We start from the raw sequence: 6,877 nt of genomic DNA, 5'->3' as shown, positions 1-6,877 counted from the left end.
TGAAACTTATACCCAATGTTTATTAACACTAATTCAGATTAACTACGAATTTATTTATTTTGCGTCACTGATTTATCTGTTGTAGACGAACCACGGACACAATTTTGAAGCTTGTATACACAATGAATTTATTTCGCAATCACTAGGTCGATGTCACAGAGGATGTCAAATGCCTAGTAGTCCTTGATATGGTCATAACTATAAGATAAGTAAATATTTACTCAACATTATTTTTTCTGATGGTTTTCTACCACAAAGAAAGATTACTTTACTGCATTTGGCAGAATCATTCTTAATTTTGGGTTCTAAATGCTCTTCAACTTCTTATATTACTATGCCCTTTTAATTTTACTGAACTGATCGTCAATGTTGGGTCTTTTGAAGACGACATACGCTTCTAGCGTACACAATTTTAGTCCTGGTATAGATGATGATCTTATTCACAAGCACGTGGTCGATTCCAGTGGAGGGTTTATTCACCAGCCCAGTTGTGAACACTTCTGTGTTGACGTGAATTATCATTGATTAAGTCAAACTTCTAAGTAAAAATGTTTACTCATCATTAATTTTACTCCTGGTATCTATGGTGAGTGTTTTTTTCCTTTCAAAATTACCCATGGGACTTTAAAAACAAAAGTAAATTATAAAATCCAAATAATATTTACACATGAAGTTGAAAGATATTGCATCAACAGTAAGTACATAATATGAAGCTCAGATAAATCCGACTAAATGGTCTTGACCCATATCGTGTTGGTTCATCGTTTGAATTCAAGAAATATGAGATAGTTACTTACTGTTAGGAACATATTCATCAATCATCGTAAACAAACTAACAAAGGCAATGGCAAAAACAACGAAAAGACAAACAACAGTATATAAAACAGATCACATAAAGACTGAGCAACAAGAAGCGTACTAAAACAGGGATGACCTTCAGGATCCTTAGTTAAAATTCAAAGGAACATAGAACAAACTTATGCTTAATCAAGATGGACACCGATTCAGACGATTCAATTAAGGCAGTTATTCTACGCGAGGTGAAAAATGCAGTTTCTTCTTCACAGCAAGATCTTCTCAACAGCATAACTACATTGATGGATAGTAGGCTTTCATCTTTCCAATCAAATCTGCAACAGTCACAGCAGGAGATTTCCCAAACTCAGATAGCCAAGCTTGAAGAAACCATGACTGACAATTATAGTTTTCAGCGCAAAGGAAATGAAAACCAGTATCGTCATGAGGTGAAAGTGTTAACCAAGCTGAAAGAAGCTAAAGCTAGCCTGGAAGCTCCAGAATTAGGAATTGAGTCAGTACAGACAGCGAAGATGAAGATTGTTAAAGGTATTGACTTAATGCGTGAAAGGCAAAAGCTTATAAAACTGGCCGATTCTTCCCAGCTGGGATGGAAAGTCGTCAGTGAGTACGTAACTAATCCCATCGCTGACGACTCAGAAGATGAAAAGAAGATGATGAGGGCTCAGTCTAAAGCAGAAAGAAAGTGTAAGGCGGAAAAAGTTAAGAAAGGCAAACCAAGGCCAGCACCTTATAGCAGAAATTCGGAGAAAGAAACCAAATCCGTTCAGCCTGGATGATGTTTCAAGTGTGGAAATAAGGGTCATTGGGTAGACGAATGTCCAGACATGAAAAATAAGATAAGTAATTCTTATTCACAAATTTTTGTTTTTGATAATATTAATGTAATACAAGGCCACTTTGCGCCTCTAGTCAGTGATTCAAGCAATAAGTCTGTAACTACAAAAGTAAATACTGTTAAAAATATTCACACGGTGATGTGTATTGATACGAATATAACTGTTCAGCATGAATGCGTCTCGCCAGTTTGTAGACTCAAGGTCAATATAGGTCAATGGAAATTGATTATCGAAAACAAACACATTATTGACGTTATTGAAAACGGTTATAAAATACCATTCAAAACCGAGCCTCAACATGCTGTTATTAAAAACAACAGATCGTCATTAAACAATAAGAAATTTGTTCAAGATGAGATCAGTAATCTTTTACAGAAAAAAATGTATTTCTTAGGTACAAAAGGTTCCGCAGGTAGTTAACCCTTTAACGGTTGCATACAACAAATCGAGCAAAACCAGACTTGTACTAGATTGTAAACACATAAACATACATTTGTTCAAATTCAGATTTAAGTATGAAGATAAAAAAGTAGCCCGAGATATGTTTCAGAAGGATGATTATCTGTTTTCCTTTGATCTTCGGCTAATCATCATATTGAGATATGTCAAATACATAGAAGATTTTTAGGATTTTCATGGAACTTTGAAGGCAAAGTTAGATACTTTTTAATGTACTGCCATTTGGTTTAGCTACTGCTGGGTACATTTTTTCAAAAGTACTACGAGAATTAGTCAAACATTTGAGATCTGACGGCAAAAGAATCATCATGTTTCTGGATGATGGTTTAGGTGGTGATCGAGATTTGAGCTCGTGTCTTAAAATCAGTCAAGAGGTAAAACAAAAAATGGAAGTTCTTTGATTTTTGATTGCACATGAAAAATGTAGTTGGTTCCCTTTACAGTATGTGAAATTGTTAGGTTATGTTTGGGACACAAAAATTGGAAAAATTTGTGTTAGTGATGAGAGAATCGACAAAGCAGAAAAAGCTGCAAGCCGTATTTTAAGCGAGATTGGAAAAGGAGTACTTTTGTTCAGTGCTCGAACTTTGGCTAGTATTATTGGTCAGCTGATTTCTATGCAAATCGTTTTGGGTGATATCGTTAGACGGAACACAAGATTTTTATATGATTGTGTTCAAGCGCGTGCTAGTTGGAACGCACCTGTTAGAATAACAGTAGAAGCTATTGATGAACTTGGTTTTTGGAAAAACTCTTGTAGAACACTTAACCTTGTAGGTGTTGATATTTGTTCAGTTAGTTTAACTGACATGTATGTTATTGAGTTATTTTGTGATGCCTCAGATGTAGGCTTTGGTGGATATTTTTCCACATTTTTGGATTTTCAGAGTGAAAATCATGAGATTTATGGAAATTGGTTCGCGGATGAACAATTTGAAAGTTCTACCTGGCGAGAATTAGAGACGGTTAGAAGAGTTTTGAACATGGTTTTTTTTCTGATTTACCAGCCGAACCAGTACATGTAGCGTTATACTTAACATTTCTAATTGACAAACATTCTTCACCAAGTGTATTGCAGTCCGCGATTTATTCTATAAAATGGGCTCACGAATTGAACGGTTACATAGACCCTACAAGCAATTCGTTCATAACATTTCTATTAGAATTGTGCAAAAGGCGGAACGGTAAACCAGTCGTGAAAAAAGAACCAGTTGATAACATTATGCTTAGAGAACTATGTTCTATATATCAGGATTCTAGTGATTTATTAGTGATTAGGGATTTAACTATGATTCTTATAGCTTATGCAGTTTTTTTTACGTTTTGATGAATTAAGTTCATTAACTTGTAGGGATATTAAGATATACGAGGAATACATGTCTATCTTTTTGCATAGCAAAACTGATCAATATAGACAGGGCAACGAAATTTTAATTTCCAAAGGGAGTTCTCAAGCATGTCCCTTTTTGATGTATAAGTGTTATTTGGGATTATCTAGTTTGGACGTTGATTCTGATCAATTTGTTTTCAGACCCATATTCAGATCGGGTGGTACAGCTAAGTTAATTTATCAAAATAAGAAGCTTAGTTATACAGCAGCCATGCAAAATATTGTTAAAAGGTTGAAAATGGTTGCTCCTCAACTTAACTTAGGTTTACACTCATTACGTTCTGGATGCGCTTCTGCTGCAGCCAAGTCAGATGTTAATGATAGATGTATAAAGAGGCATGGACGTTGGAAATCTGATTTAAGTAAGGATGGGTACATTGCAGATTCGTTTGATAATAGAATTTCACTTTCTAAGAATTAAGGTTTATAGATATATATTTTTCTATCCGTTTCAGCCCTTTCTTTGAGTTCTCTAGTCTTGTGGGCGATCGGCAATTATAAATTGTGTTTGATATATTTATTGTTATATATAAGTATAGTGTGTACTTATAATTTTCCGCGTTTCGAAGTATAGAGGAAAATTATTGTACTAAGGGTTCTTTCTATATATATATATATGGACACGTGATATTAATTGTAGTATCACGTGAATGGTCATTTTTTCGCGGGTTAATTTCCCTATCAGACCATTCTCTCGCCAACTTCGAACTGGTCAAGTTCAGATTTAATGTTGGTTCATTATTGTTTGACTTTTTTCTTGTTTTTGTACTATATATTGGTATTTTTGTTTGCTATTACACATTTTGATGATATTTTGTTTATGTAAACATAAGTTAACTTTTAGTATTGTCCAAGTACAACTCTCGAGACGATCTTCCGAGCATTAGGGTTTGGACACAGGTTTCCATATCGACTAAGGTAACTTGGTTGTTGGTTTTTCCTGGCCGGCGGGTTCGTTTATGACGAGTCAATATTTTTATTTCGTATTGAAAGTATTGTTTATATGTATATAAATATTAATTGCATAGAATATTATGTTTGTTATGATAGATTATAATAAAATCCGGTGTATTTCCAGTCTTGTGGGCGATCGGCAATTATAAATTGTGTTTGATATATTTATTGATATATATAAGTATGGTGTGTACTGAAATAATCTGTTTAAATTACTAACATTTTAACACGGAGTAAATTGTTTTGTTAGGTGGATCCAAATTTCGGATCTCCAAAGTATTGCAACCAATCATCGGAATTCTAATCATTTATTTTAGTCCAGGCATTACAGTACTGAAAAGGAAACTATAAAGGAATGTAATGCTTGTAGAAGATTTAAAAACAATGATTAATGTAATATTTTAACAAAAGATGGATTGAATCGGAATTTTATGTCTTCACATTATTTGTTTATCTCTCCTTAGTCTTGAGAAATAACGGGATATTTTACGATGCTTTAGCTCATCACAAACAAAATTATTTTTATATAAAGTATAGTAAATAGTGTCATTGAACATTGTGTTCCTCAAAAGGGACTCTGTCTATTGTTTAAATCCGTTCAAAAATCAATCGTATGTTGAAAACGAAAAAAAATACTTTATTAGATTTTTTATCTTAGTACTTTTAAGTACTTTGTTTTGAAAATACTTTCTAGGTGCATACATAATTCTAAACAATAGCCAATTATCAATTATTACGCAATCTTTCAAAAATGAATCGCTTGGAAAATTCTTGTGTAATCAGCTATATTCCCAAAAGATACAAAACATATCTAGAAAAACAAATTTTAAATAATCCCAGTTTCAAAAACTAATTATCTGCATTATCTACGGACGTGTTATTGCAAATTTGTATTTCGATTAAAGTATTTTATGTCAACTTTACAGCTGATTAACGTTCTCATAAACAGTTTTGCAGCATATGTAGTTAACAAATAGATTAGTGGAATTATCAGTCCATCAAAGTTTTCAATACTCTGCAAATTTTAATGTTTGTTAATGCTCCAAAGAGAGGAGGATTGAGATGTTTGACCACGACTCATTTTGGCGCCTGTCTAAAGTCAGGAGTCTCTGGACATTGTTAGTCCTGTATGTTTTTAAAATTTTAGTTCATTTATATGTTTTGGAGTTAAGTGTGACGTTCATTTTCAGTGAATAAGTACTCATTTTGTATAGGACTGGAGCCAGAAAGGGTGCATGATTGTATCGCTATGTTGGAGACCCATTGGTGGCCTTCGTCTGTTTTCTGTTCTTTCGCTGGGTTGTTGTCTCTTTGACACATTCTACATTCCCATTCTCATTTTCATTCTGTATACGAGCTATTGCACTGGATTTATCTAAATATATTGAGATCTCTTCAATAAATGGTTCTGAGCTTCTGGTAAAACTCAATAAAAAAATATAGATTAATTAGAGGCAAAAGTAGTTTGCTGATTGTTCGAGTTTCATAAATCTATTAAAAAGATACAATTAACTTAAAAAAAAGAAAGTAATCGCAAGAACTCAAAAAGAAGAGATGATAGGCGCTTCGGTAGATTCGGTACATATTCCCATATTTAAAACATCTAATAGATAGTGCTAATATGGCTCATTTGAATCTTCTTGAGTATCATTGTTCCAATAAACAATAAGCATTAGCTTGAACTCACAAGTTTGATAGTTAGTTCGTCGCTAAACAATCTTGTTTTCAATGGTGGAAATAATGAGATGTAGTATGATGGATAATTGAACCCAATAAAGACAAGAGGATACGAAAGTGAACAACTACGGGCTATCTTACGAGTTTCAACAATGAACAGAACCCATAATGTATAAAAAACAACAAGTTATAAAAAGGAAACTACATGACAAATTGTTGAAAAGATTAAAAAAAAGAATCCATTTTCTTTACAAAACACTTGACAAATACCTGTTATTAGTTGTTTCAAATAGAATTTACTAATACTGTCAATGTTAATATTGAACTACTGTCTTTTTTTCTATCCATTATACTCCAAAACGATAACATTTTAATTTTACTTTACTGGAGTGTGGAGCGGAAAAAAAAATAAATAAAACGTTATAAATATCATGCCTCCGAAACGCTGTTCTAGATTAACCTTCATTCTGGACGCCAAAAGCAAATATTTGAAAGCCAAGGACGTTTGCAAACAGAATCAATTGAAGCGTTGAGGCCTGGACCAAGTCGGGTGTGTCTATTTTCTGTGTTGGTCTTCAATGTATTATGTATTCGGGTTTTGTTTTCTGTAATTAGTTAAGACGTCATTTTTATCATATAAATCTTTTATATTCATTTGATAAAATTTACTGTTTGCAATAGCATAAATTGTTCTAAATAATAAGGATGTTATTATCACAAGCAGAAAACCGTAGCCGTATTT

The 6,877-nt window shown here is 33.2% G+C and overlaps 1 pseudogene; it reads left to right on the top strand.

Annotated features, from left to right (window-relative positions):
* Nucleotides 1-992: 992 nt before the first annotated feature.
* On the top strand, nt 993-2,515 carry LOC143060695 (uncharacterized; annotated as a pseudogene).
* Nucleotides 2,516-6,877: the final 4,362 nt, after the last annotated feature.

The sequence above is a fragment of the Mytilus galloprovincialis genome, chromosome 1 (assembly GCF_965363235.1).
Source record: "Mytilus galloprovincialis chromosome 1, xbMytGall1.hap1.1, whole genome shotgun sequence".
NCBI lineage: Eukaryota > Metazoa > Mollusca > Bivalvia > Mytilida > Mytilidae > Mytilus > Mytilus galloprovincialis.
Note: the sequence above shows the minus strand (reverse complement) of the source record. Positions and strands in the feature narration are given on the sequence as shown.